This window comes from Hyperolius riggenbachi, chromosome 11, assembly GCF_040937935.1.
Source record: "Hyperolius riggenbachi isolate aHypRig1 chromosome 11, aHypRig1.pri, whole genome shotgun sequence".
NCBI lineage: Eukaryota > Metazoa > Chordata > Amphibia > Anura > Hyperoliidae > Hyperolius > Hyperolius riggenbachi.
This window is the reverse complement of record NC_090656.1, coordinates 234,268,058-234,287,063: the sequence shown is the minus strand read 5'-3', so window position 1 is coordinate 234,287,063 and position 19,006 is coordinate 234,268,058. Positions and strand designations below refer to the sequence as shown.

Genomic DNA, 19,006 nt, shown 5'->3' with positions numbered 1-19,006 from the left:
CATACCTACGCCTAACACTAACCTCCCCATACCTACGCCTAACACTAACCTCCCCATACCTACGCCTAACACTAACCTCCCCATACCTATGCCTAACACTAACCTCCCCATACCTACGCCTAACACAAACCTCTCTATACCTACATCTAACACTAACCTCCCCCCACCTATGCCTAACACTAACCTCCCCATACCTACACCTAACACTAACCTCCCCCTACCTACACCTAACACTAACCTCCCCATACCTATGCCTAACACTAACCTCCCTATACCTATGCCTAACACTAACCTCCCCATACCTACGCCTAACACTAACCTCCCCATACCTACGCCTAACACTAACCTCTCCATACCTACACCTAACACTAACCACTCATCTATCTGACCCCCTACCAGATACTGTATGCCTAGCACTATCCTCACCCCTTACCTGCAGCTAACACTATCCTCTCCCTTTACCTACACCTAACACTATCTTCCCCCTTTACCTACACCTAACAATAACCTTCCCCCTACCTGCACCTAACACTATCCTCCCCCCTTACCTACACCTAACACTAACCTTCCCCTACCTACACCTAACACTAACCTCCCCCCACCTGTGCCTAACACTAACCTCCCCATATACCTACACCTAACACTAACCTCCCCATATACCTACACCTAACACTAACCTCTCCATACCTAACACTAATCTCCCCATACCTACACCTAACACTAACCTCTCCATACCTACACCTAACACTAACCTCCCCCCACCTATACCTAACAATATCACCCTTCCCACATACACCTAAAACTAACACACGACCACACACATCTAACCAGAGCAGTTTGTAGGCTACATCCACTCCCCGTGTGATGCGCTTAGCATGCCACACTAACTCCTTTACTTCTGAGCATGGGTGGGGGTGCCGCTGTGTGGGTTCCAGGCGGTGAGTGAGCCTGGGACCCCCGCGGCCCCGCTGTTGTATGGGGGCAATGGGAAGCCTCCCCGTGGCGCCCCTGAATAGTGCTATGTAGCATGAACTAATTCCCGCAGGGCGATTGTTTTGCGGTTTTTGGTTTTTGACCCTGCATATTTAGGCAAGCAAATGCATATTTGCATGAGCAATGTCTCGTGATCAGCCAAGAGGCCAAATTTGCAAAGCCAGATTTGTCAGGTTCACTTGGTTGATGCACACATTTTCTCTCTCTGTTGTAATTAGCATTTAGTACTAAGCACCAGGTGTCAAATGCCCTAGGTATGCCACTGAGAAGGCACATGGCTGAAGACACCTCTGTGGCTGGGGAAATGGAAATGGGTCTTTCATCCATTATACTGGTCAGTAACGGTAATTTTAGGTTCCCTTCAAAAGTACTAGGCCTTTATTCAAGTCACTTTTTCTGCTAAGTTTTCTACTTTTATGATATTTTCACACCTTATCAATAGTGAAGATGTAATGTGCTAATTACGATGTTGTGTCGTTTTCAGAATTACGGCCGTGAGGAAAAAAATCTTAATCATGAAGAACTATGTGAAATTTCATGTAATTTCAACCATACACGAGTTGTGTAATGGTGATCGTTTTCATGACCACATTTTTGTAATTATGACAATTCTCACAATTATGAGTATTTTTCAGGACAAAGTTTTGTGGAAAACATACCCGTATTAACCTTCATTTAGTGTCATGTTCTTGTTTTACAAGAAGTTATGAAATTACAATGAACACAGAATGAAACGCAACACTACGATGCAATGCAAAATGACGGCACAAAGTTACAAATCACAACGTTGCAAATTATGAATTTTCTGATATTTATACATTTATTTACAATTTTGTGTTGTAAATGCAAATTTTGTGTCATAATTATGAAAATTTCGGCTCATCACTACTTATAAATAAAATGCCCTTTAAAGAGAACCCGAGGTGTGTTTGAAGAATGTGATCTGAATACAGAGGCTGGATCTGCCTATACAGCCTCTGTTGGTATCCCAAACCCCCCTAATGTCCCCCTGCACTCTGCAATCAGACATAGATCACAGCCGCACTGTGTGGCTGTGTTTACATCTGTAGTGTCAGTCTCGGCTGCTCCCCCGCCTCCTGCAGAGCTCCGGTCCCTGCCCCCCTCTCTTCCCTCTAATCAGCAGGGAGGGAAGGGAGGCAGGCGGGGACCGGAGTTCTGCAGGAGGTGGGGAGAGCAGCAGACTGACACTATAGAGAAAAACACAGCTCACTGCGACACGCTGTATGTCGACAGCACGGCTGTGATTTATGAGAGATTGCAGAGTGCAGGGGGACCTTAGGGGGGTTTGGAATACCAACAGAGGCTGGACTGTATAGGCAGATCCAGCCTCACTATGCAGATCACATTGTTCAAACCCAGCTATGGTTCTCTTTAAAGAGAATCTGTATTATTAAAATCACACAAAAGTAAACATACCAGTGTGTTAGGGGACATCTCCTATTACCCTCTGTCACAATTTCGCCGCTCCCCGCTGCATTAACCACTTCACCACTGAGAGGTTTTACCCCCTGAGCACCAGAGCAATTTTCACCTTTCAGCGCTCCTTCCATTCATTCGTCTATAACTTTATCATTACTTATCGCAATGAAATGAACTATATCTTGTTTTTTCCGCCACCAATTAGGCTTTCTTTAGGTGGGACATTATGCCAAGAATTATTTTTTTCTAAATGTGTTTTAATGGGAAAATAGGAAAAATGTGGGGAAAAAAATAATTATTTTTCAGTTTTCGGCCATTATAGTTTTTAAATAATGCATGCTACTGTAATTAAAACCCATGAAATGTATTTGCCCTTTTGTCCCGGTTATAAAACCATTTAAATTATGTCCCTATCACAATGTTTGGCGCCAATATTTTATTTGGAAATAAAGGTGCATTTTTTTCATTTTTGCGTCCATCCCTAATTACAAGCCCATAGTTTATAAAGTAACAGTGTTATACCCTCTTGACATAAATATTTAAAAAGTTCAGTCCCTAAGGTAACTATTTATGTATTTTTTTTAATTGTAAATTTTTTATTTTTTTTTTAATTACAAAAAAAAAAAAAATGGGGAGTGTGGGAGGTAATGAGTTAATTTTATGTGTAAAAGTCATTTATTGGTATGTGAAAAATGTGTAGGGTGTAGTTTACTATTTGGCCACAAGATGACCACAGTAACTTTTTGTTTTAATGCGACCTCCAAGCTTCCTTCCGAAAGCTTGGAGGAAGTATAATGAGGCTGGACACGTGAGTTTTTTCTCACAATGATCGCGCTGCCCATAGGAGAGCAGCGGATCATTGCGGGGCTTAGATCAACGAACGGGAATGGATTTTCCCGTTCATTGATCTCTGGGCGAGCGGGCGGCGGCGTGTTTACTAGCGGCGGGCGGCGTGTTTACGAGCGGGAGCGCGGACAGCGTCGGGAACGCGGAAAGTACGTATTTCTCCGTCCCTGGTTGTTAAAGGATGGAAAAAGGGGCGGAGAAATACGTACGCGCGGGGGTAAAGTGGTTAAAAGTAGTCAAACACAGTTTTAAAAAGTTTGTTTGTAAACAAACAAAATGGCCACCAAAACAGGAAGTAGGTTGATGTACAGTATGTCCACACATAGAAAATACATCCATACACAAGCAGGCTGTATACAGCCTTCCTTTTGAATCTCAAGAGATCATTTGTGTGTTTCTTTCCCCCTGCAGCTCACTGAAGAGTTACAAGCTGATTGTTTGTTTCTTCTTGCAGACAGCTCTGCCTGGTTGTCTGTAATTCTGCAGTATGTGACTCATCAGTATGAGAACAGAGGATTTATCCAGCTTGTAAAAGATAAGAGAGCAGAGAAAAGCTGGCTAATGTAAATAACACACACACAGGGGAGTGTGCTGAGAGGGGGCATGCATAGCAGATCACACTGAAGAGTTGGCAGCCTTCCAGACACAGGAGGACAAGTGCGACAGGGGAAAGATAAGCTGATTTATTACAGAGATGGTGATAGTAGAAAGTGCTGCAGTAAGCCAGAGCAGGCAAAAAAAAAAAAAACATTTTGGCAATATTTTTTTTCACCTTTTTGGCACTTTTTCAATTGCAGAGTGCTAAAAAGTAATTCTAAGCAGAAAATTAAAAAATGATCTACTAGGAGAAAACGCAAGAGCAAAGGTGAATTAAATAAGCTCCCTACTGTCCTTACAGCTATAGAAATTACACAGTCATTATCTCAACAATCAGAAAAAAAAAAACACACAGGAACTGAATTTCTCTTGGGAACACAAATTTCTCTTTAAAGAGACTCTGTAACAAAAATTGCATCCTGTTTTTTTATCATCCTACAAGTTCCAAAAGCTATTCTAATGTGTTCTGGTTTACTGCAACACTTTCTACTATAACAGTCTCTGTAATAAATCAATGTATCTTTCCCTTGTCAGACTTGTCAGCCTGTGTCTGGAAGGCTGCCAAGTTCTTCAGTGTTGTGTTTCTGCTATGAACTCCCCCTTCCAGGCCCCTCTATGCACACTGCCTGTGTGTTATTTAGATTAGGGCAGCTTCTCTCTTCTCTCTTATCTTTTACAAGCTGGATAAATCGTCCTCTGAGCTGGCTGGGCTTTCACATACTGAGGATTACAGACAAGGGCAAAGCTGTCTGCAAGAAGAAAAGAGCAGCCTGAAACTTCAGTGCATGAGAGCAGAAGGGGGAAAGAAACACACAATGATCTCCTGAGATACAAAAGGAAGGGTGTATACAGCCTGCTTGTGTATGAATGTATTTTCTACGTGTGGACATACTGTACATCAACCTACTTCCTGTTTTGGTGGCCATTTTGTTTGTTTATAAACAAACTTTTTAAAACTGTTTTTAACCACTTTTAATGCGGCGAGGAGCGGCGAAATTGTGACAGAGGGTAATAGGAGATGTCCCCTAACACACTGGTATGTTTACTTTTGTGCGATTTTAACAATACAGATTCTCTTTAAGAACAAAACCAGATCCTCCGATACGGCCTAGATGAGTACAGTCAGGGGCACCTCTAGCCATTGCGTCACTCCAGGCCAGAAAACCTGTGGCACTTTGCCATAATTGTAATGCGCCAATGTTTTACTATAAAATAATCGTAATGCGAGAATGTTTCACCAGAAAAAAATCGTAATGTAGCTAAGCAATGTTTCACCAGAAAATAATCATAATGTGGCAACTGGCAATGTTTCACCAGAAAATAATCGTAATGTGGAAACTGTCAGTATTTCACTAGAAAATAATCGTAATGCGGCATTGTTTTACTAGAAAATAATCGTAATGCTGCAATGTTTCACTAGAGCATAATAGTAATGCGGCAATGTTTCACCCAAAAATAATCGTAATTTGGCAGTGTTTCACCAGGAAATAATCATAATGTGGGCAGAGTTTCACCAGAAAATAATGTGCACCTGTAAAAAAAAAGCACTTACCTGCAGAAGGCTCCTCTCCCAGCACACAGCTACCCCGAAGATTTTCCTGCAGCCAGTGGCTGCAAAACTCCCGAGCTGACCCATGCAGAGCAGGGCTACAGGAACATGGCGCCCAAAGCCCTGTACTGGAGACACAATAGTCGGACGCCATCTTCCCGTAGCCCTGCTCTGCCTGCCAGAAACTACAGACTCCTGCAGGTTGAGGTGAGCTGCAGGCTGTGGGGAGTGAACTGGCATGGCCATTTCACCACCTGGGGGTCACACAATCTGGTGAGGAGGGGGGGGGGAGGTTAGGCGCGGTCCCCCCTTCAGCCGCGACAGCGCCTCCCTCCAGGTGCCTGTGAGTACAGTGTAGTTCCAAGTAATCACAAAGAAATATTGCTGCACAGAATAGTCAGTTAGTCATTAAAAGAGACTAAGGTATTTAGTTGAATGCGCAGGGCTGCTGCAGATCTATCTAGCGATATGACTTTTGGGGCCATATGCAATTCACTTTTTCACCTGAGTTTTCTCCAAGGAGAAACATTTTCAACTTCTTTTTAAAATAACTTTTCAGTATTTTGTAATCTAAAAAGTACCAAAAAATGAAAACAAGTATTATTCAAATTATTTTGTGTATTTCCTTGCTTGCTGGTGGCTTAAAAGGAATTTTATGACAAGGTGTGAAAATTTCAACTTGGAGATAACTCAGGTGAAAAAGTGAATTGCATATGGGCCCTAAAGTCTAAAAGCTTGAGAAACAATTGCACGGCTTTTGGACAATACATTTGGAAATAATCATACCGCCAGGAAGCTTAAAGTATACCCGAACTGACATGTGACATTATGAGATAGACATGGGTATGTACAGTGCCTAGCACACAAATAACTAGGTTGTGTTCCTTTTTTTCTTTCTCTGCCTGAAAGAGTTAAATATCAGGTATGTAAGTGGCTGACTCAGTCTGGACTCAGACAGGAAGTGACTACAGTTTGACCCTCACTGATAAGAAATTCCCTTTTTTTTACCTCTTTCTTGCTCTCAGAAGCCATTTTCTGCTAGGAAAATGTTTTATAGTTGGAATTTCTTATCAGTGAGGGTCACACTGTAGTCACTTCCTGTCTGAGTCAGGACTGAGTCAGCCACTTACATACCTGATATTTAACTCTTTCAGGCAGAGAAAGAAAAAAAAAAGAACACAGCATAGTTATTTGTGTGCTAGGCACTGTACATACACATGTCGATCTCTTCATGTCACATGTCAGTGTGGGTATCCTTGAAGAAAAATGAGATCAGAGGGGCTCAGGCTTGAATGTAGATGTCAGAACAGATCTCTGACTGACATAAATGCATCAATGTATGCATGAAGTAGTTAGGATATGAAAGACACCATTCTATTTTTTTTTCAAGTGTACCTCTGGTCCCAGAAATAGGACAGTATTGCTTTCCATGTGACCAGCTAGACAATGTAATTGGAATGAGTGCTCGAAATTTTGCAAAAGTCTCCAAATTCCGCACCATAAATTTTCAATTTCAAGCACAAGTACAAGTTGTAATTCACAGAATTTTCAAAACTTTATGTGAAATTACATTTCTGTAATCCTGTTTATTTGCATAAATAGGGAAAACAGTACCGGTATACTGAAAATGTTTAAGGAACATGAAAAAGAAATTCCATGTGAAAATGAGACATTCTATGCGAAAATACAATAATTGTAGAGAAAAATTGTAATCTATTGTGAACATATATTTGCAAAAATATATCAGCAATAACTTTAAAATTGGCAAAGCTGTACAGCAAACCCAGAATTCAAAAATGAATATGCAATATTTATTTATTTATATATATATTTTTTTTTTGGGGGGGGGGGGGGGGGGGCTGGATAAAATAGAATTTTTAGATTCTTATCTAATTTTTTTTAATCTGAAATTTACAATTGCCAATGGAGGATCAGGGGGAGTAAAAAGAAATCCCAGGAAACAGTTGGTACATCCAGTGGCATAACTATAATCCATGGGACAACCCAGCAACACCTTGATGAGGCCCCCTCAATGTTCTCACCCTTTCCTTTGCCTCCCCTTGGTGCCCTTCAAGGCTTGGGGGCCCATCTCACAAGTGTAGCCATGATGATTTTAACATGCATAACAAGTGTAGCCACAAAAACACCTGATCTGAAGTATAGTCCCCTGGAAGGGAAGATTAGTATTTAGCCCCGTACAGCTCTCCCCCTGCGATCGCAGAAGCTGCTCCTCTCTAGTTACCCCGTCGCGTACATCATAATATGCCTACTTGCTGGGCTACGCCTCTGCCTCTGATACTTTCATTCTCTGGTCCAGAACCACAATGATTCTGTTGATTAGATTTGTTTGATATTTCCAGATAAGTGACTTGGAAATAGAGCAAGTGGAGAGAATAATGTGACAGCCGGACAATTGGTTTGGTAACAATAAGTATAAACATGGCGGCTTCCATAGTCAACCCGCTTCATTCCTTTAAACCCTGGCGGGTTATATTGAATGATTGTGTCCAGTGGTGGGCCGAAAATTTGCATCGAAGTTCACAATTATGCATCGTAATCATAATGCGAAATTTCAGAGAAAATTGTAATAAATTTCATATGTAAAAGTAGTATTTCAAAATTTTGCCTAAGTTTTCGCGTAATTGTTGTGAAATTTTGCATAATTTTGTGCCAAATTTAGAGGTTAATAGCAAAGCTCCCATAAATGCTATTGCTACCAAAATAGCTACATATGTTAAGCAGAATAGTGGGTATAAGTCACAAAAAGAATTTTTCAAAAAGTAGTTTTTGAGAAACTTGATTTTAAAATTGCAAAGACAAATGGTTTTTAAACTCTAATTTTTCTAAGTTTAAAAAACATTTTTACTTATATTTTTAAAATCAAGTTTCTCAAAAACTACAAGGTCTTTTTGCAAAATTATTTTTTTGACTTGTACCCACTATTCTGCTTAACATATGTAACAATTTTGATGTGAATAGCATGTATGGGGGCTTTGCTATTCACTGCTAAAGTCGGCAAGAAATTACATGAAATTTTGCAACATTTTATGCGGAATTACAAATGACAATATGAGATCAATTAAATTAGCAAAATCGTAATTACGTATAAATGTAATTACGAAAATAAATGATAAATTTAGCAAAATCATAATTTGCTGATTACGCTCATCACTAATTGTGTCTTTGTCCTCCTTACCTAGGAAGATCAGCTGGAGTTTCCTGGATAGGCTTCCTGTGGTTTCTGTGGAAGCTCCTAAAAGAATAAAAAAAACAACAAAAGTTAGAATTTTAGAACAGCATAAAATACAAGTTCAATAAAATGAAAACAAAGGAAAAATAGAATTGTAGGCCAAATCTGAACCACCCGTTATATTTCTTTCATGCTCAGGTTAGGACGTTTATAAGAGGTGTCAAAAGAGACATTTGCATCAATGTATTATTATTGAAATTCATGTAGCAGAAGCCTAGTACATACGTCCAATTTTAATTGGCTAATGATTGGCCAATTTTACCACCTCCATGTAGTATGAGAGATTTCCTACACAATCTGTTCATAGCATTCAAAATCTGTGGAGGTGGGTATATTGGCCAATCATTGGTCAATAAAACGGGATTTGTGTACCAAGTCTTAAAAATGGAACAATCAAATCAGTATCTGCTACTTTTAATTAGTTCATTGCCAAGCTTATAAGCTCATACATTTGCATTCAATTACCACCTTATATTAATAAATTGCTATAAATACATACCAGGATGTCAGAAGACTTTCTATAATGTAATGTTATAGTCTAAAAAATACAGTATATATTTTATAAGACTCACTTTTTCGCCCCCAAAAGGGGGAAACAAGTCTTGGCAGCTTATGGTCCAAATGCAGGGAGTTCCTGACTTGTGAACGCCTGCCAATACGAACCTCCAACCTGCCACAATGTCGGGGACTCCCTGTACTGTGCCCATGCAGGGGAGGACACAGGGGGACAAACGGAGGGGCGTAGAGGAGGACACAAGGAGGACAGAGGCGGACACATGGGGACACAAAGGCATATAGAGGAGGACACAGGGAACAAATGGAGGTCAGAGGCGGACACAAAGGGGCATAGAGGAGGACACAAGGGGGACAGAGGTGGGCACACGGGGGACACAAAGGGGCATAGAGGAGGACACAAGGGGCATACAGGAGGACACAAGGGGGACAGAGGCGGGCACACGGGGGACACAAGAGGACATGAGGTGGACACAAAGGGACATAGAGGAGGACACAAGGGGGACAGAGGCGGGCACACGGGGACACAAGAGGACAAGAGGTGGACACAAAGGGGTATAGAGGAGGACACAAGGGAGAAAGAGGTGGACACAAGGGGGACAGAGGCGGGCACACGGGAACACAAAGGGGTATAGGGGAGGACACAGGGGGACATAAAAGGGCATAGAGGAGGACACAAATGAGGCTTAGAGGTGGAAACAAGGAAGACACAAAAGGGCATAGAGGAGAACCCAAAGAGGACAGAGGCGGACACAAGGGGGACAGAGGAGGACATGGAGACACAAGAGGTACAAGGGGGCATGAGGTACAAAGAGGACATAATCCACAAGATGCCCCTTCACTATGGACGCACCAGGTTTAGTCTACATTTTTTTTCCCTGGTTTTTGTCCTCTACACCTAGGTCTGTCTTATGGTCAGAAGCGTCTTATAGTCCGAAAAATACGACATCTTTTAATTTCAGTTTGCAACTAGATATAATGATATATTTCTATAACTGACTGGAGATGAAATTGCACTACTTTTACCAGCCTGGAATCTGTACTCTGTGGATCCCTGTGGAGGACAGACTATTGAGAAACTTTCTTCCTTGCTGCAGGAGCCATAAGCTGCGAAGACTAAAGGTAGCCACTAATAATCCAATTTGTAGCGAAAAATCGTTTGAGCAATCAGATAATTGTGATCAGAAGTGAAATCGTTCACTACACCACCAACAGGCAATTCTTTGCTTCCTATCACAACCAACAAGAAAATTCAAATTTTGCTTCGACGAAAATCCAATCGGATGACTATTTTTCTAATCATTTCTAATCGATTGTGCCCATCAACGGAGATTATTTACAACCAAACCGATCAGAATTCCTGATCGCTCTAATGATTCTTCGCTAGAAATTGGACCATTAGTGGCCACCTTTAGAGGACACTTTGGTCCTTATTTGATTATTTTTATACTAAGTTTTCTTCTAGGGGATATTTTCATACCTAATCAATAAAAATTTAAAGCGGACCTGAACTCAGAACTTCCTCTCTGCTTTAAAAGATACGCAACAGCATAATAACCTTTACAGAAAACATTTATTTGTTACAGCTGATACAAATCCTGCAATAACATGCAGTACTTTCTGCTTTCATGGAAAAAGAAGCCTGTCAAGTCGAAGTCGACAGGAATCTATCTGATGTGTGCCACACACTAGGAACAGATTTCCAATAGATTTCAGAATGGAATCTATTGGAAATCTATTGAAAATCGATCTAAATGCATTATTGCACCATTAGATCCAATGCAACTGTATGGGCCATTGACCTGCTGCCAGCAGCAGATCGACCTAGATCTTCCATCTTGTCAGATAGAGCAAATCGATCAAAATGGATCGAAATTGGACGCAAATCCATCAATTGGCTGATTTGATAGAATCGATTTCCGATCGATCGATTTGATAGAACTGATCGTTCGATAGCTCAAATTGACCAGTGTATGGGCCCCTATAGGGTTAACAGACTGTATTTTCAAATAAGCGTCTTTGCACGCAAGCGCAGAGCAGTTATGGCCGGAGGTTCTGTACTGTGGTACGCGTGCTGGCAGCGGTTGCGTGCTGTGGTATGCGTGCTGTAGCACGCGTGCAACCCAGCCAGAAAGCCGGAATGCTCCCGACTCGCCTGCCCAGAAGACGGGGCCATGGGCCAATTGCAGCTAAACGAGCGGACAGGAAGGAGAATGGGGGGAGCGGTGAGCATCAGGACAGCTCGCCATACATGCTTCTCCCCCCGCTTCTCATCTGTTTTTGGGCTCTGGTATCCTTTAAACCTCCTACCTGATGTAAGACTGTTGTATAACCCACATTTACGCAATGCATACTACACTGGGGCACCTCTTCCCATTATTCTGTACAGTTTTTCCCTCCCGCCAGGGGTGTCCCCTGAGGCAATCATCCACTCCAGTGGTCATTTTTCTGGAGTGCAACCCAACCTATCCTAAAGAGGATACCCAATCCCTGTGGAGACGGCATTCTCCACCTGACTGATACTGTGGTTGCCTAATAGCAAGCCAGGTTTGTAAGAAGTATTTGTTCATTTCCTTTAAATACTGCACTATTTGGGACTTCTGGTATTTTCCATTTCCTTTTTCCTCTACCAGTTCCTGAGGTTCATCACCTGAATTTTATAGACCAGACACCCCCCATCACTTTTAAGTGATTATCTTCTAATAAAAAGTTATACCTGCCGGGTCTTTTAATTGTAAATCCCTCCTTATGCCCCAATGTCTGCTGGCTTCAGCCCTTGCTTAAAGAGAATCTGTCTAACGAAACAAAAGTCCCCGGGGGGTAGTTACCTCGGGAGGGGGAAGCTTCTGGATCCTAACAAGGCTTCCACCGTCCTCTTCCTTCCCTCCATTAGCCTGCCCTGGTCCCCCGAAATGCGGTGAGATAAATATTTACCTGCCGCAATCCTGCGCAGGTGCACTAGCCACTCTTCCTTTGGGTAAAGTTTGAAATAACCGAGCCTGATCAATCTGCTGTACTCCGCAGGCGCGAGTCCTTTTGCGCCTGCGCCGTAGAATGGATATGATCGGGTTCAGCTATTTTTTCCTTACCCGAAGGAAGAGCCACTACTGCGCCTGCGCTGGATCCCGGAGAGGTAAATAAATCAAGCCTTGCCAGGCTTGTCGGGGGAGGATTCAGGGGAGCCAGCGCTGGATTTTCTGCAGCTAGGAGGACCCTGAGGCTTCCCCCTCCCGAGGTAAGTATCCCCAGAGAGGTTTTTTTTACTGCAGAGTCTCTTTAACCTATTTTGGTTCCTGGACGTAGAAACTACGTCCAGGAACCATGCGAGCTACCGCGCGCTCCCGGCCCGCGGTTCGTTAGCCAGGCAATCAGTGAATCGGGCTATGGTGCCCGATCACTGATTCCTCTCCCCCGCTGAAAAAGCGACAGCTTCTCTCGGAAGCTTCGCTTTTTCTGGCTGTAACGTACCCCATGCGTCACTCTAAGCGTGTGTTACGCTTAGAGTGACGTCATGTAAACAAACTCATGGCCGCCATCTTGTGGCCAAAAAGCAAAACTACAACTAAAAGTAAAAAAAATAAAATTCAAACACACATTTACATTATAAATCACTTGTTTACATCCCACCCTCTTAAAACTACCCAAATAAAATGTTTAATATAAAAAACAAAAAAAACATGTAAATAAAAAAAAAAACATGTAAATATTTACCTAAGGGTCTAAACTTTTTAAATATCAATGTAAAGATGAAATATTTCTATATTTTTTTTATTTTAAACTTGTAAATAGTGATAGATGCAAAACGGAAAAAATGCACCTTTATTTCCAAATAAAATATTGTCGCCATACATTGTGATAGGGACATAATTTTAACGGTGTAATAACCGGGACATATGGGCAAATACAATACGTTAGTTTTAATTATGGAGGCATGTATTATTTTAAAACTATAATGGCTGAAAACTGAGAAATAATGAATTTTTCCATTTTTTTCTTATTCTTTCTGTTAAAATGCGTTTACAGTAAAGTGGCTCTTAGCAAAATGTACCCCCCAAGAAAGCCTAATTGATGGCGGAAAAAAACAAGATATAGATCCGTTCATTGTGATAAGTAGTGATAAAGTTATAGGCTAATGAATGGGAGGTGAACATTTCTCAAGTGAAAACGACGGAACGCGAATGGGTTAAAATGGAGGCCCAAGAGGACAAGGCTACGTGTCGGGAGACAGCAGACAAAGGGCACTGGGAGGAATTAAGAAGAAAAAGTCCCGGCAGTTTATTATAACTTTATATTAGAAGGCAATCAATTAAATGTGTAATTTACATTAATGTGTTCTTTAAATTACTTCCATAGTTTTTTTTTAACATACCTTTAGTTACAATATACTGGTTTTTAAGCCTTTTAAAAAAGGATGGTGAGCCTCATTCCGCCATGATAAGACGGATAAAGTCTTTGGGACCAAAGCAGGTGTTTTGAATATGTGCCCCGCTGTGTTAGAAAGTGAGGAAGGGATAAACTCGAGACTCTGCACCAGAGTTTTTCATCTATTTATTCCCCGTTCTGAAATGCATTATGTGTTCCGATAAAGGCTCAGAGATGTAAGAATCACGGATAAGCCGGTGATAAGACCACCGCAAGGTCAAGGTTTAATGAAACAGCTTCAGAACGGCTCACTCTAGAATAGCTAAACAGCTTAAGAGTGCCAAGAAGCCAACCAATAAACTGCACTGATGAAGACTAAAATATTCCCTTCTGCTGGAACTCACGCCACAGCAAGGTGGGAATGGAGCAGATTTACAAAAGTTGTGATCTACTAAAAGATGTCTGCTTGTTTGCTCACCTATTCTGAATATCAGATCACCGGCTTTAAAGTGAATGGGAACCGCATTTAAAAAAATGAGACAGATACTTACCCAAGGAGAGGGAGGGCTCTGGGTCCTATAGAGCCTCCCCGCTCCTCTCCTGGTCCCCTCGTTCCAGTGCTGGCTCGCCCGGTAGCAGTATTTGACTAATTCAGTCAAATACTGCTTTACCCGGCCGATGGAGGCTTCAGAAGTCTCCAGGGAGCCCGAGTGCTCCTGAAGAAGGGCGGTTTCTGTACTGCACCTGCGCAAGCCCGCTCTCTTGCACGCTCACGCCTGCAGTATGGAGCCGCACGTCTTCGGGAGGACACAGCTCCCGAAGACTTCCAAATACCCTTTCGGTGGGGGATTGAAATGGGGGGGGGGGCAGCACAGGATAGAGGGCACCGAGAGAGGAGACGGAAGGCTCTATACGACCCAGAGCCTTCCCTCTCCTTAGGTAAGTATTTGCTTGATTTTTTAAATTGCTGGCTTAAGTGTCCCTTTCAGTGTACTTAATGGGCATTACGGTGGAGTATGGTTAGCGCTCTCGTCTTGCAACGCTGAGTCCTCAGTTTGAATCCCAGCCAGGTCAGCATCTGTGAGGAGTTTGTATGTTCTCCCTGTGTCTGTGTAGGATTCCCCCGGGCACTCATGTTTCCTCCCACATCCCAAAAGCATACAGATAAGTTAATTGTCTTTCCCCTTAAAGGAGAACTGTAGTGAGAGGTATATGGAGGCTGCCATATTTATTTCCTTTTAAGCTATACCAGTTGCCTGGCAGCCCTGCTGATCTATTTGGCTGCAGTAGTGTTTGAATCACACCAGAAACAAGCATGCAGCTAACCTTGTCATATCTGTCAAAATTGTCAGAAAAATCTGATCTGCTGTATGCTTGTTCAGGGGCTATGGCTGAAAGTATTAGAGGCAGAGGATCAGCAGGATAGCCAGGTAACTGGTAGCTTAAATGGAAATAAATATGGCAGCCTTCATACACCTCTCTCTACAGTTCTCCTTTAATTGGCCCTAGACTACGATACATACACTACACACTATACATAGAAATAAGACTATGGCAGGGATTAGATTGTGAGCCCCTCTGAGGGACAGTCAGTGACATGACTATGTACTCTGTACAGCGCTGCGTAAGATATCGGCACTATATAGGTGCTAAATAATAAGTGAAGAATACCATAGGTTCAATGGCCTATAAAAGTAACTTGAAGTTACTGACATATTTGTTTAATATTAAACAATGCACATTGCCTGGCAGTCCAGCTGATCATCTGCTTCTGATACTTTTAGCCATAGACCCCAAACAAGCATGCAGATCAGATGTTTTGACTGGACTAGCTGCATGCTTGTTTCAGGCGTGTGATTCAGACACTACTGCAGCCAGAATGATCAGCAGGGCAGCCAGGCAACTGGTATTGTTTAAAAGTAAATAAATATGGCAGCCTCCATATCCTTCTCACTTCAGGTTCCCTTTAAGGGAAATCCGCAGTGAGCAGGGCATTCTGGGACTTGAGTTGCTCCGCAGCCAGCAGTGGCGGGTTGTCTTACATCCGCCTGAAATAACTAAACCTTAACTTCTCCTTGTGCAGGAAGGATAATCTACTCATCACTCCAGCGCAGCAGGGCTTAGGTTTAAGTCACGGGTTGAGGAGAAGGAAACTCTATCAGATAATAAGCAGAGGAAATTACATACTTTATGTCAATCACACATGCTGGAGGGAGAGAAGGTCGCGTGGTCTGTGCGATTTACAGCAGAACAAGCAGCGGCGAAGACTATTTAACCCAAGTAAATGGAAAAAAAGGTGTTCGGCGCTCACAGGAACAAAGGGGAGGAAAGGTTCATTCCATGCAAGCAGCAAATGAGAAGTCAGGACCCAGGACAGCCAAAACTGCCACCAGCTTTAATGAGCCGCTAAACGTATAGGCCATTATCTAATAACAGCAAAGAAACATAAACATTACACAATAACCAATCAGAAACAGAGCCGACGCTACCATATGGGCAAAGGGGGTCATTGCCCCAGGGCCACCGCATCCATAGGGGCTCCAAAGTGTCTGCCACCGCCTCATATACCTAAATTGGTAGCAGGAGAAAAGGGCGCCGGCTGAGGGTGGGCAAAAAGGCCGCCACCATAGACTTTAATGCAATTATCGTTAAAGGGGAACTGAAGAGAGAGGTATATGGAGGCTGTCATGTTTATTTCCTTTTAATCAATACCAGTTGCCTGGCAGCCCTGCTGGTCTATTTCTCTGCAGTAGTATCTGATTAAAACCAGAAACAAGCATGCAGCTAGTCTTGTCAGATCAGACTTATAAGTCTGAACCACTGAAACACCTGATCTGCTGCATGCTTGTTCAGGGGCTATGGCTAATAGTATTAGAGGCAGAGGATCAGCAGGGCTGCCAGGCAACTGGTATTGTCTAAAAGGAAATAAACATGACAGTCTCCATTTACCTCTCTCTTCAGTTCCCCTTTAATAGGGCGAAAAAAGAAGAAAAGAGGGTGCCCTATAAATATCGTTAACAACATTAGAACATTATAGTTTTTGAAGTATGTTATCGTTTTAGAAGCTTGCAATGTTATAGTTTTTGTCATAATATTTCATTTATATGTACAGATTTTACGTTATCAAAGATATTATCATTACTATGTGTAAAAGGGTGTTTCTACAGAGGGAGTGGTTAGGGTTAGGCACCACCACGGGGAGTGGTTAGGCACCACCCGGGCGGCGGTTAGTTTTAGGCCACACCGGGAGGGAGGTTAGGGTCAGGCACCACCGAGGGGGTTAAGGATAGGCGCCAGCAGGGGAGTGGTTGGTTTAAGGCACCACCAGGGGAGGGTTCTGTGTGAGGGTAGGGTTGGGTTAAGCTGTATTGTCGAATCACGTAACGATATCTACCATTAATATCTTTTGTTATTATTTCTCGTCTGTTTTTACAACGGTATTTATTGTTAAAGCTTGACAAAGATGTTTATCGTTATAAGATTTTGTTAATAACCGGCGCCATTTCGTTATCAAGTCAGGGCCTTTTTTCACGGCACCCTTTTTTCATGCACGCCCTAAATTATCTCAACCATCCCCTCTCGCAGCGTTACGGTGGCAGTGGTGACAGGTGCACGCACACCTACCTCTGAGTTCCAGGCATTGCCTTTTCTTTAGTGTTTCTGCTCTGCACTTCCTGCTGCTCCATTTGGGCTCTAGTGCCCGTTGTGAGGAACAGGAAGTGCAGAGTAGCAACAGTACAGGGAAGACAGACGGGTTCCAGCGCCTGGAACTCAGAGGAGGTGAGTTTCTGCCTGTCACCACTGCCTCCATACCGATGCGGAGGAAGGGGGAGGTGGTCATTAGGGGCACATCTGACTACTGTGTCAAATACTATATATTTTTCTACACTGCTTCTACATTACTGGACCACCTCTACATGCCTTCACTGGCTATACTTCTCCACACTGCCTCTACATTACTGGACCACCTCTACATGTCTTCACCGGCTATACTTCTCCACACCGCCTCTACATTACCAGACTGCTTCTACATGTCTTCACCGGCTATACTTCTCCACACTGCCTCTACATAACTGGACCACCTCTACATGTCTTCACCAGCTATACTTCTCCACACTGCCTCTATATGTTTGGACCACCTCTACATGCCTTCACCGGCTATACTTCTCCACACTGCCTCTACATATCTTCACCGGCTATACTTCTCCACACTGCCTCTACATATCTTCACCGGCTATACTTCTCCACACCGCCTCTACATATCTTCACCGGCTATACTTCTCCACACCGCCTCTACATATCTTCACCGGCTATACTTCTCCACACTGCCTTTACATTACCAGACTGCTTCTACATATCTTCCACACACTTCGCAGACCTTAAACAAGACCACCTAAAATATAACTTTTAATTTTATTGCATTAAAAACTTGTTTTAATCTAATGTTCATGATCAAATTCACATAAACCTAGTTGGGTAGTTTAAGGACAAAAAGAATGTAGGTTAAGGAAGACTAAGTCAATATATAGTCAAACCTTATCTATCCCAATACTAGGCACTGAAGTATTTTATGCTGAGTAACTTCTACATGGAAAAAACCCTCCACCTAACCGACATGTTTCGGCTCCTTTAAAAGAGAGCCATCGTCAGGGCTATAATAATAAAGTGCTTAGGGTGCAAAGTGCATAATCAAAAGTATACACAGCTATCTACAAGTGCATAATCATGAAAACAAAAAATGGGAGCTGTGCTCCCTAGCAAGGTCAGCAATCAAATGAGGCTGTCTCGCAGCCTCCTTTATATACCTTGAGGAGTGGGCGGAGTCCAGAAGGTCACACCTCCCATCGTAGTAATACCCTCCTATTGGCTATATTGATTGTCAATCAAAAAATCTCTACAGGTATTGGTTAAATCATCTATCGGCATCTCTCGCCATGTATTCTCAAAATGGATCTTTTTGGGTCCTTATTTGTTCAAAAATAGCTGGATGTATATATTATCACCTGTATAAACAGCCCATAGTGAAGTAGATCCCCTCACGGCTTCCAAAGGGAAAGAACGCTCAGACCAGCGATGTTTCCCATAGACTAACACTGCACGTCAGTCATTGGTTAAAGGAGAGCATGTGATCTGACGTCACATGGCCTCTCCGTATCGTTGTCTCTCAGTGCGGGGAAAAACTTTTCTCACAGGCTTCCCTATTGGATCAGGGGAAGCACGTGACCAGATTCACAGCCCCATCTACTCCTATATACTCGGCGTATTCCCGTTATAGCGTCATACGGGGAACTATGAGGAGAGGGAGGAGAGAGGGGGGGGTGGCCTAGCGTCAGCCACGCTGTTGTCCTGGCAACACTTTGATTACATTTACGGAGAGAGAAAGTTCCAAACGTCAGAAGCCTGTAATATTTCATAACACACATAAAATGCTACAAAGCACATCAGGCTAACAGTTA

General features: G+C 42.7%; 1 protein-coding gene across 4 annotated transcripts in view; it reads right to left on the bottom strand.

The window, feature by feature from the left end:
* The window catches only part of LRRC4C (leucine rich repeat containing 4C), a 1,282,052-nt gene that overhangs the window by 254,631 nt on the left and 1,008,415 nt on the right, over positions 1-19,006 (bottom strand). For all 4 annotated transcript variants that reach the window (XM_068259713.1, XM_068259712.1, XM_068259710.1 and 1 more), the window contains one exon: positions 8,622-8,678. The gene's annotated coding sequence lies outside the window, so the exon portion shown is untranslated. The remainder of the gene's footprint in view (positions 1-8,621; positions 8,679-19,006) is intronic.